The sequence below is a fragment of the Hyperoodon ampullatus genome, assembly GCF_949752795.1.
Source record: "Hyperoodon ampullatus genome assembly, chromosome: 3".
Lineage (NCBI taxonomy): Eukaryota > Metazoa > Chordata > Mammalia > Artiodactyla > Ziphiidae > Hyperoodon > Hyperoodon ampullatus.
In genome coordinates this window covers 9096632-9118469 of record NC_136916.1, presented here as the reverse complement: position 1 = coordinate 9118469, position 21838 = coordinate 9096632, and the positions used below count along the sequence as shown (strand labels likewise).

The 21838-nt window shown below is 39.0% G+C and overlaps 1 pseudogene across 1 annotated transcript; it reads left to right on the top strand.

The window, feature by feature from the left end:
* The first annotated feature begins 6138 nt into the window (after positions 1-6138).
* Positions 6139-7149, top strand: LOC307051032 (vacuolar protein-sorting-associated protein 36-like; annotated as a pseudogene). The gene has a single exon. The product of its transcript is annotated as a vacuolar protein-sorting-associated protein 36-like (transcript).
* The last annotated feature ends 14689 nt before the right edge of the window (positions 7150-21838 follow it).

Below are 21838 nucleotides of genomic sequence, written 5' to 3'. Positions count from 1 at the left end.
AGATGCATTCCAGAAGAATGCAGGTCTCTGATGATCCAGAATTTGCTGCTTGTTTCCCTGTAGGTTTTGAAGGAGCCTTTGATGATGGGGTGACATGGGAACCTCTGCCTTATAAGATTCTCAAAGAGTTAAAGCCTGCATGTGTTGATTATGGACCATTAGCTCCCTATACACTCACTTTGCTAGATGCTTTTGCTAACAGATGGATGACACCATATGATTGTGTCCAAGTGGCTCAAGTCTGTCTCTCAGGTGGGCAATATCTGTTACGGAGAACAGAAAGTGGAGACTCTTACCAGATCTAAGGGCAATTAATAATACTATGGAAGATATGGGAGCTTTACAGCCTGGATTGCCCTCTCCTGTTGCTGTTCCAATAAATTATAATATAATTATTATAGATTTACAAGATTGCTTTTTTACTATTCCTTTGGACCCTCAAGATAGAAAAAGATTTGCTTTTAGTGTACCCTCTACTAACTTTAAGCAACCTTATCAAAGAGATCAATGGAAAGTATTACCTCAGGGAATGAAAAATAGTCGAACCTTATGTCAAAAATTTGTGGATAAGGCTATAACAGAAATAAGAATAATCTGGAAGTATATATGATACACTATATGGGTGATATATTGTTGGCCCATTCAGATAGAGGATATTTACAAGAAGTCTTACAGCATTTAACAGAGGCATTACAAAAAAAATGGACTCCAAATAGCTCCGGAAAAGATTCAAACTGAACCACCTATGACTTATTTAGGGAGAATACATACACAAACTGTGACACATCAACCATTACAACTTTGGAAAGATAATTTACGAACATTAAATGACTATCAAAAACTATTGGGAGATATTAATTGGATTAGACCTTATTTAAAAGTAACTACAGCAGAATTGAAGCCTTTATTTAACATATTACAAGGAAATTCAGATCCAACCTCATCTAGAAATATGACTCCTGAAGCAGAAAAGGCTTTACAGTCTATTGAATCTGCTTTAAACAACTGCTTCTTACAAAGAATAGATTACACAAAAGAATGGTGTTTGCTAATCTTGCCTACTCCAGTCACACCTACAGGTATACTTTGGCAGGAAGGACCTTTGGAATGGATCCATTTACCAGCTACTTCAAAGAAAATAGTTAGTTCCTATCCTATGTTAACAGCAACTTTAATAGCTAAAGGAAGAAAAAGAAGTAAGGAATTGTTTGGAAAGGATGTAACATATAATTATCCCTTATAATAAAGATCAACTACAAATTTTATTACAGAATGATGAAGACTGGCAAATAGCTCTTAGTTCTTATACTGGACAAATTCTGTTTCATTTGCCAAAACATCCGCTATTACAATTTTTTGCTACACATCCAGTTATATTTCCTAAATGCTATGTTGATCAGCCAATAGAAGATGCAGCTTTAGTTTTTACAGATGGATCATCTAAAGGAAAAGCTGCTTTACTTATTAATAATGTTCCAAAGGTAATTCAAACTCAGGAAACTTCTGCTCAAAAAGCGGAATTAATTGCAATAATACATGCTTTCACTGAGCTGCAGAACCAGACTTTCAATTTATATTCAGACTCACAGTATGTGGTTAAGCTATTTCCTCATATAGAAACCACAGTCTTGCCAGAGCATAAAACTACAATTTTTGATCTTTTAAATTGTTTACAAAAACAAGTTTGGGCACGTTCTTTACCTTATTATGTCGGTCATGTAAGGTCACATTCTAACTTGCCTGGTAGCATATGTGAAGGTAATCGCCAAGCTGACCTTTTGACACGAATTGTAGCTTTCCCTTGTATTGAGGAGGCACTAGCTTCACATAATTTGCATCATCAAAATTCCGCAGCTCTGCGATATCAGTTTCAACTGCCTCGGGAGATAGCCAGATCTATAGTTAAAAATTGTCCACATTGTCCAACTTATTCATCCAGTTTGCCCATGGGGGTCAACCCTAGAGGATTATTACCTAATGTGTTATGGCAAATGGATGTAACTCATGTGCCAACTTTTGGAAAGCTGTCTTATGTACATGTTTCAGTGGATACTTACCCTCATGTAATTCTTGCCTCAGCAAGAACCGGAGAAGCTTTTAAGGATGTTATGCAACACTTATTTTTCTGTTTTGCCTTTCTAGGCATTCCAGAATCTCTAAAAACTGATAATGCTCCTGCCTACGTTTCAAAGGCTTTTAAAGACTTTTGTGAAAATTTTAATATTTCCCATTCTATGGGAATCCCCTGTAATCCTCAGGGTCAAGCAATAGTGGAAAGAGCCCATCATACTTTAAAAGTTCAAGTTACAAAATTACAGCAAGGAAAATTCAAGTACAGTTCTCCACATCACATTCTTCAACACACACTATTTGTATTAAATAATTTGAATACTGATTCACAAGGTAATACTGCCATGATGAGGCATTGGAATCCTGATATTAATAAACCTAAACCTAGGGTGAAATGGAAGGATCTGCTCACTGGTCAATGGAAAGGACCTGATATTTTACTAACCAGTGGCAGAGGGTATGCTTGTGTATTTCCACAGGACGCTGACTTGCCATTGTGGGTGCCTGACCGTCTCATCAGACATGTCGGGCCCTCCGCCCCCACCTTACCACTTCCCAGTCAGGCACAAGCCACCACAGCAGGAGGCGTCAGCTGATGAATCACCATCAGCTAAAGAACCGCTGCTGCAGCTGATACAAAACCTCACCATTGGAGAGAGATCAATTCTTTGTCTGCCGCGTCCGCGCCCAAGATCTGGCAAGAGACAAGCTATCTCTACGAGAACTTCGAACCCACCAACTTGGGGTCAGATTAAATGACTTGCTGATGACGCCGAGAAAGTGGTAACAGACCAGGGAGTTACCTTAACACCTGGAAATCTTTTTGTTGCTATGCTTGCTATATTGGCCTGCCAGGTAACTAGGGGAAATGCTTTGGGTAATTCTTATTGGACTTATCTCCCTGATCCACCAATTTTACAAACTGTAGCCTGGGATAATGAGGATATACCAGTATCTACTACTATGCCCAGGTTAATGGGAGGAGCCATAAGCTCCTATCCATATAATAAATTTAAAACAAACAATAATTTTACTTTTCATGGAAAATCAGGGTTCCATCCTATATGTTTTATATTTCCATCAATTAATAATTCTGTAGCCGCTCGTAAGAATGGATGTATACCAGTTTTTCTTAAAGGGCAGCTTACTGCTTCTCCTTCGAGTCAATCTAATAAGAGACTTCTTTGGTCTTTGATTTATCTAGCACCCGGAGAAGATCCAACTTATAATCAACCTTCCTCTCATCCTTTAAAATTTCCTCCTTGTAATCCTCCTTATGGTATTCGTACAGGAGTACAATCATCTATATTACAATTTCTGGAAGACCAGTTGGATAGTAACTGGGATGCTGTAGATACCAATACAGGATTTCCTACATGGAATTATTGTATATATTCTTCAAGAACAGATATTCCCATACAGGATACCACAAAAAATGTGCATGATTGGAGTAATCCTGATCCATCTAAGGATTATAGATCTTATTTACAACATCATGCACGTTATGATTGGAATAATTCATTCATTCCTGCTTCTATGCGTGTTAATAGATGGCACACTGGAGGATGGGTGCCTCCTATCCTAACTATGGCTCAAGATAATATGTATTACTCACAGACCCAGCTTTGGAAAGCTATTGCTGCACCATCACCAGTTATTCTTCATAGACCTAAAAATATGGGCATTTATTCTATGCAGGCTTGTGTGTCAGCACCTTATGTATTCTTGGTAGCCCCAAAATATGTGGATCTAAATATTTATCATAATACTTCTGATTCTACTTTTTGGACACATTGCTATGATTGTATTTTGACAAGTTGTATAAATCCCTCTATGAATGTACAAGTTTTAATGATTCTTAAACGACCACCATACATTATGTTGCCTGTAAAATTATCCTCTGCCTGGTATGATGATTATGGCTTACAAGTTTTGCATGAAACTGAAGTTTTATTACATTCAAAGAGATTTGTTGCAGCTTTAATTCTAGGAATATCTACATTTATAGCTGTAATAGCATCATTTTCTCTTTCAATAACTTCCTTAGCTCAACAAGTACATACAGCTCAACATGTAAATGAGCTTTCAAAAAATGTATCTTTAGCTCTGGCTACTCAGGAAGTTATAGATAGAAAGAAGCAAAGGTGGATGCCTTAGAAGAAGCAATTTTACACATAGGGCAGGAATTAACAGTGCTCAAAGTAAGATTAGCTTTGAGGTTCATAAAAAATATAGATGGATTTGTATTACTCCTCTAAAAGTGAATGAATCATTATATTCTTGGGAACAAATTCAGACTCATATTATGGGAGTTTGGAACCAAACAGATGTTAGTTTAGACCTTACTAAATTACATCAAGAGATTCATGACGTAGGAAATACAAACTTAGATTTATTTCCGGCACAGTCTGCTCAGAATTTTTTTTTCTTTTTTTTTCTGCTTTATAACAAATTTAATCAGTTATACATATACGTATGTTCCCATATCCCCTCCCTTTTGCGTCTCCCTCCCACCCTCCCTATCCCACCCCTCCAGGCGGTCACAAAGCACCGAGCTGATCTCCCTGTGCTATGCGGCTGCATAACTGGACAGGTACATGTAAAAGAATGAAATTAGATCACTCCCTAACACCATACACAAAAATAAGCTCAAAATGGATTAAAGACCTAAGTATAAGGCCAGAAACTATAAACTCTTAGAGGAAAACATAGGCAGAACACTCTATGACATAAATCACAGCAAGATCCTTTTTGACCCACCTCCTAGAGAAATGGAAATAAAAACAAAAATAAACAAATGGGACCTAATGAAACTACCAAGCTTTTGCACAGCAAAGGAAACCATAAACAAGACGAAAAGACAACCCTCAGAATGGGAGAAAATATTTGCAAATGAAGCAACTGACAAGGGATTAATCTCCAAAATTTATAAGCAGCTCATTCAGCTCAATAACAAACAATCCAAAAATGGGCAGAAGACCTAAATAGACATTTCTCCAGAGAAGATACACAGATTGCCAACAAACACATGAAAGAATGCTCAACATCATTAATCATTAGAGAAATGCAAATCAAAACTACAGTGAGATATCATCTCACACCAGTCAGAATGGCCATCATCAAAAAATCTAGAAACAGTAAATGCTGGAGAGGGTGTGGAGAAAAGGGAACACTCTTTTACTGCTGGTGGGAATGTGAATTGGTACAGCCACTATGGAGAACAGTATGGAGGTTCCTTAGGAAACTACAAATAGAACTACCATACGACCCAGCAATCCCACTACTGAGCATATACCCTGAGAAAACCATAATTCAAAAAGAGTCATGTACCAAAATGTTCATTGCAGCTCTATTTACAATAGCCAGGAGATGGAAACAACCAAAGTGTCCATCATCGGATGAATGGATAAAGAAGATGTGGCATATATATGCAATGGAATATTACTCAGCCATAAAAAAAACTAAATTGAGCTATTTTTAATGAGGTGATGGATGTAGAATCTGTCATACAGAGTGAAGTAAGTCAGAAAGAGAAAGAGAAATACCATATGCTAACACATATATATGGAATTTAAGGGGAAAAATGTTATGAAGAACCTAGGGGTAAGACAGGAATAAAGACACCTACTAGAGAATGGACTTGAGGATATGGGGAGGGGGACGGGTAAGCTGTGACAAAGTGAGAGAGTGGCATGGACATATATACACTACCAAATGTAAAATAGCTAGTGGGAAACAGCCGCATAGCACAGGGAGATCAGCTCAGTGCTTTGTGACCACCTAGAGGGGTGGGATAGGTAGGGTGGGAGGGAGGGAGACGCAAGAGGGAAGAGATATGGGGACATACGTATATCTATAACTGATTCACTTTGTTATAAAGCAGAAAATAACACACCATTGTAAAGCAATTATACTCCAATAAGGATGTAAAAAAAAATCCAAAAAATATAAAGAACACAACTCATTAGGGCAAAAACCATTCCACTTAAAAATGGAACTGAGGCAGTGTGCACATCTATGACAGCGAGGAGAAGATAAAATTTGATGCTGGGACCCTCCTTCTTAGTACACACCATCTAATTTGGAGAGATCAGAAAAATCATGAATGCTGCATGGCCATTCCTCTTTCCCAAATCGTGTTCATTGAAGAACAGGCAGCTGGAATTGGGAAAAGTGCCAAAATAGTGGTTCATCTTCACCCAGCTCCTTCTAACAAAGAACCTGGCCCATTCCAGTGTAGTAAGAACTCCTGCATCAAGCTTTCCTTCAAAAAACACGGCCAGATTGAGTTTTACAGGCGTTTATCAGAGGAAATGACACAGAGAAGATGGGAGAATATGCCAGTTTCCCAGTCATTACGAGCAAATAGAGCACCCCAGCCAGGAAGAATAAGGGCTGTAGGAATTGTAGGTATTGAAAAGAAACTGGAAGAAAAAAGAAAAAAAACTGACAAAAACATTTCTGAGGCCTTCGAAGACCTCAGCAAGCTAATGGTCAAGGCTAAGGGAATTGGTGGTGGTATCAAAATCCATTGCTAATAAGATTAAGGACAAGCAAGGTGACATCACGGAAGATGAGGTCATCAGGTTTAAATCCTATTTGCTGAGCATGGGAATAGCTAACCCGGTTACCAGGGAAACCTACGGCTCAGGCACACAGTACCACATGCAGCTGGCCAAACAGCTGGCTGGAATATTGCAGGCGCCTTTGGAGGAACGAGGGGGAATAATGTCACTCACAGAGGTGTACTGTTTAGTAAACCGAGCTCGAGGAATGGAATTGCTCTCACCAGAAGATTTAGTGAATGCATGCAAGATGCTGGAAGCCCTGAAATTACCTCTCAGGCTCCGTGTGTTTGACAGCAGCATCATGGTAATTGAACTTCAGTCCCACAAGGAGGAGTAAATGGTGGCCTCAGCCTTAGAGGCGGTTTCAGAAAAGGGATCTCTTAACATCAGAAGAGTTTGCTAATCCTGTGGGAATGTCTGTCCTCCTGGCTGAAGAAAGGTTGCTTCTTGCCGAGATGATTCAGTGGAAGGCTTGCAGTTATACCCAAATTTAATTATGACACAGAGCTAAGAGTTTTGTATTTGAAATAACTTGTTACCGGTATACTTGCCTCGTGCAGAAGTTGTGTGACATTGCGCTAAGGGTAAATCCTGATAAACTGAGAATTTACTGGAACTTGCAGTATAATATAAAACGCTTTTAATTTCTACGTAAATATTATGATCCAGGAAGCTTCTTTAGGATAAATATAGGAAAATATAGAAAGATGAATGCCAATATGAATTTGAAATCATGCTACAGTTGTATAGAAACCTTCAGAGTTTAACTTGAAATATGGTGGGTTTTAACTTGATCTTCAAATCTGACCATTTTTTAAAGAAGAGGATTTAGTTCATGGGGGAAAAAAGAAGTTACATGTTTGAGCAGGTTAGATCATTATTTTGGTGTGATGAAAATTCACCTGAATTATAAATGAGGTTTTTCTCTGCATTTAGTGTGCACATTTTGGGGGATTTTCATGCAACAACTTATATCTACAGTGTAGTTTAAGAAGCTGACAGCACTGGAGCAAAATATCCAACTGCAGGATATCACCTGAGGCTCTCCCTAAGGGCTTTTAGAAGCAGCCGTAGGCATGTCTTCAGCAGACCAAATAAAGCACCTTAAAAAGAGAGGGCTTCCCTGGTGGCGCAGTGGTTAAGAATCTGCCTGCCAATGCAGGGGACACGGGTTCAAGCCCTGATCTGGGAAGATCCCACATGCTGTGGAGCAACTAAGCCCATGTGCCACAACTACTGAGCCTGTGTGCCACAACTACTGAAGCCCATGTGTCACAACTACTGAGCCTGTGTGCCACAACTACTGAAGCCCATGTGTCACAACTACTGAAGCCTGAGCGCCTAGAGCAGTAGTGCTCCCAAACAAGAGAAGCTACCACAATAAAGCCCGCGCACTGCAAGGAAGAGTAGCCCCCACTTGCCGCAACTAGAGAAAGCCTGTGCACAGAAATGAAGGCCCAATGCAGCCATAAATAAATAAATACATAAATTTAAAAAAAGAATTTTATCTGACTTACGTATATATAATCTGACTAGTTTCTTTTTTTTTTAAGTGATGATTTCATGGCTGGCATTTAATGAATGCAAATATGTCATTTTGTTTTAAAAATGCTATGGATTTTGAAAGAATTAAAGAGCTATATAGACATGCCCAGAGATATGGTTACAGATTTGGGAAGTAGATGCTTCAGGATTTCCCTAGGATTGTTTTGTGGGTAGAGGGACCGGGAGAACCTTTAACACGCTTTACAGGAATATTGGTGCTCTTGTACCTCAAAGCCAAGGATGGAAAATAGAGAGTGGGAACATAATATGCCTCCTTTTCCTTCCCTAAAGAAGGAGTTTCAGTGTTGAACTTTTAAAATCTTTCTATCATATTCTAGCAATATTTTTTCCTTTACCCCACACATTATAAGTTGTGTGGAGAAACTATCTCGCTAAAAAGTATTACTGAGATAACAGAAACAGGCTAATATATTGAATCTAGATTGCTTAAGTTTTCCAGTGGACTGCCTGACTTTGTTACTGCCACACAGCGTACGGTACGTTGGCATTACCTCAAACTCAGGGACCTCACAGAGACAGAAGGAGAACCCCTTTCTAAGACTGAGTTGGCAGTGGAAGGTAGTGATGGGTTTTGGCCAAGCCTCTAGAAGGGATAGTATCTGTACTGAGAGAACCTCTGAGACCGAGAGGCAGGGATACCCAGGCTCAGACCCTGGGATCCATGAGACGTCCTCACTAAGAGATGGAGGGCCACTGCCAATGCCCTTTGGGGAGGGTCCAGGGATCCTCAGCTGCAGACCAAGGGAATCCCTCCAAGTGCAGCCAGAGTCAGTCCCTGATCCCTGCCTGAACCCTGTCACTGCTTCACATCCTCCAGTGTCATGGGAATGTTGTGGCCAAGGCATCCTGCCTTAGTCTTCGTTTTCCAAACCTGTCACTGATTCCACGTTGTGAGGACAGATCCTTTAATTCCCCCATTGCTCAACCTCAGGTTTGTTTGAGGGGAAATTCGGTGTCTGGCTGCCCAAGTCTTTCGGGCCATTGTGTACGGTTGCTTGTATATCACTCCTCTCTCTGGGATGCAGACACTCTCCCACTGCCCTGGCAAACTTGTATGTGTACAGGCATGCACATACATGCGCGCGCGCACACACACACACACACACACACACACACCTCGCTAAGGTTTTTTAAAACTACACAGATAAATAATGTGTTTCACTAGTTGGAATGAGCTTCAACTAAGATTGTTTGAGCTACTGGGTCTGGCTCTAATGGTCTGGATTCATTATGGCAAACTCCTATAATTCAGAATATTTATTTACACTAGTGTGACAACACATTAACAAAAATGGAGCAGTGTGAATTGTAAAAGTGAACTAAAGAGGAAGAAAAGTGACATGGATATATTTTGCAAATGTCACATTAGTTTAAAAATAGGTATGATTGATTTTATTGTTTTAAAGTGGGCATTCTTCAGTTTCCAGACCTCAGTGTGTATATTTTTATCCTTTTTTTTTTCTTTGTTTTTACCAAATAAGGTGTCATTTTGGTCCTTTTTGGTAGAGGTTATGTTTAAATACAACCAATCAGGCCCAAAGTGCAAAAGAGTTCTGTCTTGGTGCTTATCAGGGTTATAGTATTATTTTTGCTTTTCTAACTTTGCTCTTAGGAGCATAAATCTGTTTGTAGCTTTATGGTAATGAAATATTTCTAGTCACATACTGTCAAAAAATTTTTTACATTGTACAAAATGTTTTCAGTGTTAAATGATTGGTATTAATATATACCAATCATTTTGCCAATACTGCAAAATTTAAAAATTATTTTTTCTTAACTAGGTGTTCTTTTTAAATACTCTGAAAAATTGATTAAAATAACCTTTTACTCAGAATAAGCCCATGTGTTAAGATTTTTTTCTTTTAGATTTTATAATCAGGAGTTGATTATAAATATTTATGACATCAAGCTCTTATTATTTTAGTTGTTTTAAAACAATGGGAAATGGCTCACAAACTTTTTTAAAATTCTTGATGTGAATTCCACTGTTGATTGACTGTGTATGTTTATGTGAATGTACTATCTCTTCTTCCCTGTTACCAGACTAAACCGACCAGCTGTGGATTTATCATGCTGTCACTCTCATGCTCAAATACTTAAAATGGTTCTCCTTTGCCCAACAGTCTCAGAGTTTCCATTGTGGTACAATACAGTCACAGCTCAGAAGGTGGGTGGGTTTTTAGGGCTGTGCTAAGGATGGACTCGAGCATGCTCAAAATGGTCCTTGAAAATCTCTATATAATCTTATAATTCGAATGCCTGTAGAGTTATACATGGGTATGAATATTTTATGAATATAGTAAGTAGAATATATAATAAAAAACTACATATCAACAGTAGACTTCTAGAACCAATAATTAAACTATTTAAATGTGTCTTTTTCACTTTGCTGATAAGTATGGTTGAATTTATGTAAATTTATTGCTAATCCCATCCCTTATGATAGATCTTAAATGTAAGGTCCACAGGAGCAGAGATTTTTATCTGCTTTGTTCATGAATGCATCCTCAGAGCCTTGAGTAAGGCCTGGCACACAGTAAGCTTTTAATAAATGGCTACCGAATGAATGAAAAAAAAATGGTTACATAGCCTCATAGACCAGAAGGCAGACAGAAGAAGCAAGAAGAACAACAGTCCTGCAGCCTGTGGAACAAAAACCACATTCACAGAAAGACAGACAAGCTGAAAAGGCAGAGGGCTATGTATCACATGAAGGAACAAGATAAAACCCCAGAAAAACAACTAAATGAAGTGGAGATAAGCAACCTTCCAGAAAAAGAATTCAGAATAATGATAGTGAAGATGATCTAGGACCTCAGAAAAGCAATGGAGGCAAAGATCAAGAAGATGCAAGAAATGTTTAAAAAAGACCTAGAAGAATTAAAGACCAAACAAACAGAGATGAACAATACAATAACTGAAATGAAAACTACACTAGAAGGAATCAATAGCAGAATAACAGAGGCAGAAGAACGGATAAGTGACCTGAAAGACAGAATGGTGGAATTCACTGCTGCAGAACAGAATAAAGAAAAAAGAATGAAAAGAAATGAAGACAGCCTAAGAGACCTCCGGGACAACATTAAATGCAACAACATTTGCATTATAGGGGTCCCAGAAGGAGAACAGAGAGAGAAAGGACAGGAGAATATATTGGAAGAGATTATAGTTGAAAACTTCCTAACATGGGAAAGGAAATAGCCACCCAAGTCCAGGAAGCACAGCAAGTCCCATACAGGATAAACCCAAGGAGAAACACGCTGAGACACATAGTAATCAAATTGGCAAAAATTAAAGACAAAGAAAAATTATTGAAAGCAGCAAGGGAAAAATGACAAATAACACACAAGGGAACTCCCATAAGGTTAATAGCTGATTTCTCAGCAGAAACTCTACAACCAGAAGGGAGTGGCATGATATACTTAAAGTGATGAAAGGGAAGAACCTAAAACCAAGATTACCTGGCAAGGATCTCATTAAGATTTGATGGAGAAATCAAAAGCTTTACAGACAAGCAAAAGCTAAGAGAATTCAGCACCACCAAACCACCTCTACAACAATTACTAAAGGAACTTCTCTAAGTGGGAAACACAAGAGAAGAAAAGTACCTACAAAAACAAACCCAAAATAATTAAGAAAATGGTCATAGGAACATACATATCGATAATTACCTTAAACATGAATGGATTCAATGCTCCAACCAAAAGACACAGGCTTGCTGAATGGATACAAAAACAAGACCCATCTATATGCTGTCTACAAGAGACCCACTTCAGACCCAGGGACACATACAGACTAAAAGTGAGGGGGTGGAAAAATATATTCCATGAAAATGGAAATCGAAAGAAAGCTGGAGTAGCTATACTCATGTCAGATAAAATAGACTTTAAAATAAAGAATATTACAAGAGACAAGGAAGGACACTACATAATGATCAAGGGATCAATCCAAGAAGAAGGTATAACAATTATATATGCACCCAACATAGGAGCACCTCAATACATAAGGCAACTGCTAACAGCTATAAAAGAGGAAATCGACAGTAACAAAATAAGAGTGGGGAACGTTAACACCTCATTTACACCAACGGACAGATCATCTAAAATGAAAATAAGGAAACAGAAGCTTCAAATGACACAATAGATAGACAGATTTAATTGATATTTATAGGACATCCCATCCAAACACAGCAGATTACACTTTATTCTCAAGTGCGCATGGAACATTCTCCAGGATAAATCACATCTTGGGTCACAAATCAAGCCTCAGTAAATTTAAGAAAACTGAAATCATACCAAGCATCTTTTCTGACCACAATGCTATGAGATTAGAAATGAATTACAGGGAAAACAATGTAAAAAACACAAAGACGTGGAGGCTAAACAATATGTTACTAAATAACCAAGAGATCACTGAAAAAATCAAAGAGGAAATCAAAAAATACCTAGAGACAAATGACAATGAAAACACGATGATCCAAAACCTATGGGATGCAGCAAAAGCAGTTCTAAGAGGGAAGTTTATAGCTATACAAGCCTACCTCAAGAAACAAGAAAAATCTCAAGTAAACAATCTGCCTTATACCTAAAGGAACTAGAGAAAGAAGAAAAAAAAAAACCCGAAGTTAGCAGAAGGAAAGAAATAAAGATCAGAGCAGAAATAAATGAAATAGAAACAAAGAAAATAATAGCAAAGATCAATAAAACTAAAAGCTGGTTCTTTGAGAAGATAAACAAAATTGATAAACCATTAGCCAGACTCATCAAGAAAAAGAGAGGACTCAAATCAATAATATTAGAAATGAAAAAGGAGAAGTTACAACAGACACTGCAGAAATACAAAGCATCCTAAGAGACTACTACAAGCAACTGTATGCCAGTTAAATGGACAACCTGGAAGAAATGGATGAATTCTTAGAAAGGTATAACCTTCCAGGACTGAACCAGGGACAAACAGAAAATATGAACAGATGAATCACAAGTAATGAAATTGAGACCGTGATTAAAAATCTTCCAACAAACAGAAGTCCAGCACCAGATGGCTTCACAGCTGAATTCTATCAAACATTTCGAGAAGAGCTAACACCCATCCTTCTCAAACTCTTCCAAAAAATTGCAGAGGAAGGAACACTCCCAAACTCATTCTATGAGGCCACCAGCACCCTGATACCAAAACCAGACAAAGAACAATAAAAAGAAAATTACAGACCAATATCACTGATAAATATAGATGCAAAAGTTCTCAACAAAATACTAGCAAACAGAATCCAACAGCACATTAAAAGGATCATACACCACGATCAAGTGGGATTTATCCCAGGGATGCAAGGATTCTTCAGTATATGCAAATCAATGTGATACACCATATTAACAAATTGAAGAATAAAAACTATATGATCATGTCAATAGATGCAGAAAAAGCTTTTGACAAAATTCAACACCCATTTATGATAAAAACTCTCCAGAAAGTGAGCTTAGAGAGAACCTACCTCAACATAATAAAGGCCATATATGACAAATCCACAGCAACATCATTCTCAACGGTGAAGAACTGAAAGCATTTCCTCTAAGATCAGGAACGAGACAAGGATGTCCTCTCTCACCACTATTATTCAACATAGTTTTGGAAGTTCCAGACACGGAAATCAGAGAAGAAAAAGAAATAAAAGGAATACAAATTGGAAAAGAATGAGTAAAACTGTCACTGTTTGCAGATGACATGATACTAAACATAGAGAATCCTAAAAATGCCACCAGAAAACTACTAGAGCTAATCAATGAATTTGGTAAACTTGCAGGATACACAATTAATGCACAGTAATCTCTTGCATTCCTACACACTAATGATGAAAAATCTGAAAGAGAAATTATGGAAACACATTTACCATTGCAACAAAAAGAATAAAATACCTAGGAATAAACCTTCCTGGGGAGACAAAAGACCTGTATGCAGAAAACTATAAGACACTGATGAAAGAAATTAAACATGATACCAACAGATGGAGAGATATACCATGTTCTTGGATTGGAAGAATCAATACTGTGAAAATGACTACACTAACCAAAGCAATCTACAGATTCAATGCAATCCCTACCAAATTACCAATGGCATTTTTTATGGAACTAGAACAAATCATCTTAAAATTTGTATGGAGACACAAAAGACCCCGAATAGCCAAAGCAGTCTTGAGGGAAAAAAAACGGAGCTGGAGGAATCAGACTCCCTGACTTCAGACTATACTACAAAGCTACAGTAATCAAGACAATAATGGAATTGGCACAAAAACAGAAATGTAGATCAATGGAACAAGATAGAAAGCCCAGAGATAATCCCACAAACCTATGGTCCACTAATCTATGACAAAGGATTCAAAGATATACAATGGAGAAAAGATAGTCTTTTTAATAAGTGGTTCTGGGAAACTGGACAGCTACAGGTAAAAGAATGACATCAGAACACTCCCTAACACCATACACAAAAATAAACTCAAAATGGATTTGAGACCTAAATGTAAGACCGGACACTATAAAACTCTTTGAGGAAGGGCTTCCCTGGTGGCGCAGTGGTTCAGAGTCCGCTTCCCAATGCAGGAGACATGGGTTCGTGCCCCGGTCTAGGGGGATCCCACGTGCCGCAGAGCAGCTGGGCCCGTGGGCCATGGCCGCTGGGCCTGCGCGTCCAGCACCTGTGCTCCACGGTGGGAGAGGCCATGGCAGTGAGAGGCCCACGTACCACAAAAAAAAAAAAAGAATGAAAAAATTAAAAAAACCTCTTAGAGGAAAACATAGAAAGAACACTCTTTGACAAAAATCACAGCAAAATCTTTTTTGATCCACCTCTTGGAGTAATGGAAATAAAAACAAAAGTAAACAAATGGGACCTAATGGAACTTCAACGCTTTTGCACAACAAAGGAAACAATAAGACAAAAAGACAACCCTCAGAATGGGAGAAAATATTTGCAAACGAATCAACGGACAAAGGATTAATCTCCAAAATATATAAACAGCTCATGCAGCTCAATATTGAAGAAACAAAAAACCCAATCCAAAAATGGGCAGAAGACCAAAATAGACATTTCTTCAAAGAAGACATACAGATGGCCAAGAAGCACATGAAAAGATGCTCAACATCACTATTTACTAGAGAAATGCAAATCAAAGCTACAATGAGGTATCACCTCACAACACTTAGAATGGGCATCATCAGAAAACCTACAAACAACAAATGCTGGAGAGGATGTGGAGAAAAGGGAACCCTCTTGCACTGTTGGTGGGAAGGTAAATTGATACAGCCACTATGGAGAACAGTATGGAGGTTCCTTAAAAAACTAAAAATAGAACTACCATGTGATCCAGCAATCCCACTACTGGGCATATACCAAGAGAAAACCATAATTCAAAAAGACACATGCACCCCATTGTTCATTGCAGCACTATTTACAATAATCAGGTCATGGAAGCAACCTAAATGCCCATTGACAGACCAATGGATAAAGAAGTGTGGTACATATATACAATGGAATATTACTCAGCCATAAAAAGGAACGAAATTGAGTCATTTGTTGAGACGTGGATGGATCTACAGACTGCCATACAGAGTGAAGCAAGAAAGAGAAAAACAAATATCGTATATTAACGCATGTATGTGGAAACTAGAAAGATGGTACAGATGAACCGGTTTGCAGGGCAGAAGTTGAGACACAGATGTAGAAATGTATGGACACCAAGGGGGGAAAACCGCAATGGGGTGGGGATGGTGGTGTGCCGAATTGGGCGATTGGGATTGACGTGTCTACACTGATGTGTATAAAATTGATGACTAATAAGAACCTGCAATATAAGAAAACAAACAAAAATGGAACTGAATAGACATTCTTCCAAAGAAGACAGACAAATGGACAACAGATACATGAAAAACTGTTCAACATCACTAATAATCAGGAAATGCAAGTGAAACCCACAATGAGATGTTACCTCATACCTGTTAGAATAGCTATTATCAAGAAGACAAGAAATAAGTACTGCAGAGGATATGGACAAAATGAAACCCTTGTGCACTGTTGATGGGAATGTAAACTGGTGCAGCCACTATGGAAAACAGTTTGGAGATTCTTCCAAAAATTACAAATAGAACTACCATGTGATACAGCAGCCCCACTTATGGGAATTTATCCAAAAGAAACAACATCACTATCTCAAGCTCGTCCCCAGCAGCTCGGGCAGCAGGAGGAACGGCAGCGGCCAGGCATCCCAGCTTCGCGAAAGGTCAGCTCCGCCACGGGGGCGGCAAACGAGGAGCCCGAGGGGAGATGGGTGAGGCTGTCAGCTACACCGGCTCCTGCAGAAGTGGGAACAAAGCCCAAAGTAGGCGGCAGGAAAGGATACATCGTCAGACAAAAAAGTGCAAACAGAAGAGAAAGGGGAGCAAAGGCAAAACAGGCCGAAGTGGTTAACCAAGAGACGGAAGACGACTTCCCTGCGGAAAACAGAGAAACTGAAAACGAGGAGCCCCCGGCCTCTGATAAAGAAGGAGAGAAAGAAGCCAAGTCTGATTAATACCACGCACCCGGTCCTATCAGTGGTCCCTGTCTCACTTCTTGTACAATCCAGAGGAATATTTTTATCAACTATTTTGTAAATGCAAGTTTTTTAGTACTTCCAGAAACATATTTAAAAAGGAGGGAATACTACCTCATCCCATTTTTTAAGTGTAAATGCTTTTCATTTTATTTTTAAGAGGTGAAATCATTTGCTGGTTGGTTATTTCTTGGTACAACCAGAAAATAGTGGGATATTGAATATGGGAGGCTTTGATTGTTTTGCGTGTCAGCTTCACATTCCGTAGATGGGGGGTAGCCTTTATATCCTATAATACAAAGCACACTAAATGGCAGTTTGGAATCAGTTGTGCATTTAATGTCCTGAACACTTTAAATTGCTGTTCTTCCCATGTTGTTTCTGAGAGAATGGTTTCCTAAAGCGGACCACTCACTCCTTGATCTTGGCTCTCCTGGTCAGAATTTTGTGCACTCTGTTACATCCTTGGTGGTGGTAGTCCAGTCTTCCTAGTAACTTTGTTAATGTGCTGTGAATGATTGACAATTTGACTATGTATGGTATATGATATTAAATTGTGAATTAGTAGGACTTACGATGTAACAACATACAAATATTTGAAGATGTTGGTACTTGATATCCTGTTAAGGGAAATTTGCCTCAAATTTTTAAGCTGGAACGTCACTGGAATAACTGTTTAGAAAAGAATCGCAACTACATGATTTTGTACATTTTTGGTATGTATGTTGGGAATTGTGGACAAATTGAAATGTCTGTGCACTGATCCTCAAAACAACAAATAAATTCTCAATTATGAAAAAAAAATCATTCTCGCAAAAAGCTCTCTCTATAGCCCCGTGTTCATTGCATCATTATTTACAATACACAAGACATGGAAACAATCTAAGTGTCTATCAACAGATGACTGGACAAAGAAGATATGATGTGTATACAAATACATACATATATACACATATATATATATATGAATATTATTCAACAAAAAAAAACAAGGAAATCCTGCCATTTGGGAAAACAAGCATGGACCTTGAGGATTTTATGCAAAGTGAAATAAGTCAGACAAAGAAAGACAAATACTGTATCATCTCACTTACAGATAGAATCTGAAAAGAAACTGAACTTACAAAGAACAGATTGGTGGTTTCCGGAGGCAGGGAGTAGGAGTCGGCAAACTGGGTGAAAATGGGCAAACTGGATGAAGGTGGTCAAAAGGTACAAACTTCTATTATAAGTAGGTCCTGGGGATGTAATATGGTGACAATAGTTAACAATGGGATACTACATATTTCAAACTTAAGAGAGTAAATCTTAAAAGTTCTTTTCACAAGAAGAAAAATAAATAGTCTAAATTTACTGTGGTAATCATTTTACAATCTATGCCTATATCCAATCACTCAGAGAACAAAATGCTTCACTTTTAAAAATGAAAACAAAAACATCTCCAGATATCAGAGAGCTCTCTTCAGTGTAGAACCAGACTAAATGTTTAAAATTTTGAATTTCGGCCAGCTGGCCTTGTTTGATACTGCCAAGTAGTTCTTTCCTTAAAAAGTTACTGTGAGGCACAGACAATGAGGGCTAGGCTATGGGGAGCATGGTTATAAATCCCATGTTATTAAAAAGAAGATGTTCATCACCACTGAAGAGTGGCCCTCTGAGTGGCACACAACTATCCTCTGAACACAGAAGTGCACCTAATGGCTTGTGACCCACATGGAGAGGCCTTGCCATTGTGAGGTCCTGAGCTGTTTGTTATTTACTCTGCACCAGACTCTGGGTTAAATGCTTTTCCTACGTTGTCTCATTGAATCCCCAGAACCATCCTGGAGCAAGTATTTTACAAATATAAAATGGAAACTTATTTTACAGATGAGAAAAATAAAGGTCAAAAAGGCTAACTTCCTAAAAAAAATAAAAATAAAAACATATTGAAGATTGCTCCATTTCAGTACATTAAAAAAGTTCCTCATTCTTAAAGCAGGTAATTTATTGTCCATGGAGGGTTAAGTTTTGAGGTATTTTTTTCCATCAACTATGAGGGAAATCTTATTCAGTGATCCTCTTTCATATTGTTAGGTCAAGTCTAATGAAATGGTTTTGTGAAGACTTGTCTTCTGTGGTGCTGGCGTGGACCCTAATGTGATGGGGCATTGAGGAGAACTCTAACTGATTCCACATCCCTCCTTCCACTGGTACCCAGGGCAGTGAATGGCATCCTATCAAAAACGTGCATCCATGCCAGCAGGAAAGTAGGATCCCTGAGGGATGGAAGAGCTCTCAGACTCCAGGAGTAATACTAAGAGTCCCCTCAGGAGACACCGAAGCTAACACCTACACCTTTGCCATATGCACTGGAAAGAGAGGAGCCTTGAAAAGAAGGGGGTTGATGTTTGAGTTCAACTAGTAAGTAGAACTTGGTTTTAAAATAGCTCCATTCTCTACTTGAGATTGTAAAACTGTACATTTCCACATGAGAACGCCAGCATCACTCCACTATAGTCCATTGCAGAAGTGAGTGTGTGAGCCCATACCATGGAGGGTCCCTAACTCCTCATTACAAGGTTCTTAGGAAGGTCCACAAAAAGGAACTCCAACCCTGGGAGGTGCTCAGGGCTGCACTTAGCCGAGTGTCTAGGAGTGAGAAATGGTTGCTCTTCAGAAAAAGGACCTCCCTAAAAGGCAAGAATACTCTTGGTGCTTTAAGGAAAGGGAGAAAACAGGGTGAGTTGAAGGGCAATGGGGAGGCTATCCTGATTAAGACAACTTAGTTTCCATCTTTGATACTCCTAGCCATGCAAAATCCACTACAACCTTTCTTAGCATTCTATGAAAATGCAAAGGAGAAAAATCAATTGAATGTCCACAGTTGTAAACAACATCCAGGATTTCCCTGGTGGTCCAGTGGCTAAGACTCCATGCTCCCAATGCAGGGGACCTGGGTTGAATCCCTGGTCAGGGAACTAGATCTCACATTCACGCTGCAACTAAGAGTCTGCATGTCGCACCTAAAGAGTGTGCATGACGCAACTAAAGATCATGTGTGCCTCAACAAAGACCCAGTGTGGCCAAAATAAATACATACATATTTAAACAACAGCCAATTATCACTTCTCATCCCTCAGTTCTTTTGTACTTTGGCTCAAAACCAACTACCAGGCAACTCAATAACAAAAAATCACCCAAACAACCAATCAAAAAATGGACAGAAGACCTAAATAGACATCTCTCCAAAGAAGACATAAAGATGGTCAATAGGCACATGAAAAGCTGTTCAATATCAGTAATTATTAGAGAAACGAAGATCAAAACTACAATGAGGTACCACCTCACACCGGTCATAATGGCCGTCATTAAAAAGTCTACAAACAATGAATGCTGGAGAGGGTGTCGAGAAAAGGGGACTCCTCTACGCTGCTGGTGGGAATGTAAGTTGGTGCAGCCACTGTGGAAAGCAGTGTGGAAGTTCCTCAAATACCTAGCATTGCCATATGACCCAGCAATCCCACTCCTGGGCATATATTCAGAAAAAACTAATTCAAAAAGATACATGCACCCCTATGTTCATACCAGCACTATTTACAATAGTCTAGACATGGGAACAACCTAAATGTCCATCGACAGATGAATGGATAAAGATGTAGTATATGTGTGTGTGTATAAACACACACACATACACACACAATGGAATATTAGCCATAAAAAAGAATGAAATATTGCCATTTGCAGCAACATGGATGCAACTAGAGATTATCACACTAAGTAACGTAAGTCAGAAAGAGAAAGACAAATAACATATGATATCACTTATATGTGGCATCTAAAATATGACACAAGTGAACGTATCTACAAAACAGAAACAGACCTACAGACATAGAGAACAGGCTTGTGGTTGCCAAGGGGGAGGGGACTGTGGGAAGGAAGGATTGGGAGTTTGGGATTCAACTGAAAGGATATCTGTGAAGTAGGAATTAGATATAGTAACAGGTTAACGGCATGTATTTGTAGACAAGTTGGACTTTTAGTATCTTCCCAAGGGACCACATAGGCAGTAACTACAGATCTTCATTGACAGAGAACATCAGTCAACTCAGAGGGAAAAGAAAGCATCACCCTTTTCCCATCTCCTTGCATCCTCCGGCTCTTGACTCCTGTGATGTCTCATTGCAGAAAGTTGCTTATTGAGCAAGGCTCTCTGATCCCATCAGGGGGCTTTCTCAGTAATGATTGGAATATAACTCACAAGGCACCAAGAGCATATAAAGAAAATGAAACCGAGGAATAGATCCCTGAAGTAGAAACATACTTGATTTGGATGGAGCATTTCTCTGGCCTCCTCTGAAATCACTGTGGCTTCTTATGAAATTTGGGGCGACTAGATGAGGGTGAACACAGAGGCCATGCAATGTGGGTGAGGATCAGGGAGAGTGGCCATTTAATTTACTGTCCAAACATGGACACTTCTGAGAGTGAAGAGAGACACTCTGACATCATTATGCTACGACAAGTTATAAACTGGGACTGTCCCAGGCAAACCAAGACATACGTCATAGGCCATCCTACTTCCTCCGTGTTGCCACTGTAATCCATTAGGCACCTGCATGACTCGTGGGTCATCATCCTCACCACAACACTTTAGCAACTCCAGGGCCCATTTGAACCACTGGAAGGGAGCTGGCAACTGGGAATAGCATGTAAAGCTCAAAATCACCCACTTGGATGTTATAGCAATGTCAACTTGCTAAAAACTTTCTGGATGTTTCCACTATTTTTCTCTTCTCAGAAACCACACTTTGAGTAGCACTGAAGGCTACTCATATAGTAAGTAGATTTGAGGGTCCTTATTAAGCAAAAGTGAGCCTAAAGCTCTTTTTAGAAGGGGTTATAACTGGGAGAAGAGGCGCGAGAGGTGAGCTGAGCTCGGGGCTATTGGGAGTGACGTGACGCTAATGCAGCAGATACACTGCCTTCAGAATGATGAAAGGATACATAAGAAAAAGGTCACTGAAGACAAAAATTGAGATAGTTTTTAGTGGTCGCACCAGTCAAAGGACACATG